This window comes from Eutrema salsugineum, unplaced genomic scaffold, assembly GCF_000478725.1.
Source record: "Eutrema salsugineum unplaced genomic scaffold, Eutsalg1_0 scaffold_23, whole genome shotgun sequence".
In the NCBI taxonomy this organism is placed as follows: domain Eukaryota; kingdom Viridiplantae; phylum Streptophyta; class Magnoliopsida; order Brassicales; family Brassicaceae; genus Eutrema; species Eutrema salsugineum.
The window spans coordinates 1,692,990-1,694,112 of NW_006256805.1; positions in this window are offsets into that span (position 1 = coordinate 1,692,990).

Below are 1,123 nucleotides of genomic sequence, written 5' to 3' on the forward strand. Positions count from 1 at the left end.
GAATAATAAAACAAGTAAATGATGCATCTCCTTCCCACATTTAGCAATCTCTCCTCCTTAGTTGTAAGCTCAGAACACCCTCTCGTCCAATATAGTGCCATTTTTTTTTATCCCGAATCTGACTTTTCTTAGACAGAGTCCCCAGTTTTCTGACTTTTATGGGAGAGTTTTTAGTGTAGCTAAAGGAATAAGAAAACAAGTAAATTGATGCATCTCCTTTCACATTTAGGAGTCTTTACTTCTTATATGTAAGCTCATAACTCCCTCTTGTCAATACAGTGCCATTTTGGATCAGAATATGATTTTTCTTAAACAGAGTCCCAGATTTCTATTTTTCATAGGAGAGTTTAAGTGTAGCTAAAGGAATAAGAAAACTAGTAAATGATGCATCTCCTCCCACATTTAGCAGTCTCTACTACTTCGTTGTAAGCTCAGAACTCCCTCTTGTCAACATAGTGCCATTTTTTTTATCCGAATCTGACTTTTCTTAGACAGAGTCCCAGTTTTCTGATTTTTATAGGAGAGTTTTAGTGTAGCTAAAGGAATAAGAAAACAAGTAAATTGATGCATCTCCTTCTATATTTAGGAGTCTGTACTTCCTATTTGTAAGATCAGAACTCCCTCTTGTCAATATAGTTCCACTTTGGATCAGAATATGAATTTTCTTAAACAGAGTCTCAGTTTTCTGATTTTCATAGGAGAGTTTAAATGTAGCTAAAGAATAAGAAAACAAGTAAATGATGCATCTCCTTCCACATTTAGCAGTCTCTACTTCTTAGTTGTAAGCTCAGAACTCCCTCTTGTCAACATAGTGCCTTTTTTTTTATCCGAATCTGACTTTTCTTAGATAGAGTCCTGGTTTTCTGATTTTTATAGGAGAGTTTTAGTGTAGCTAAAGGAATAAGAAAACAAGTAAATTGATGCATCTCCTTCCACATTTAGGAGTCTCTACTTCTTATTTGTAAGCTCATAACTCCCTCTTGTCAATATAGTACAATTTTGGATCAGAATATGACTTTTCTTAAACAAAGTCTTAATTTTCTGATTTTCATAAGAGAGTTTTAGTGTATCTAAAAGAATAAGAAAACAAGTAAATTATGCATCTACTTCCATATTTATGAGT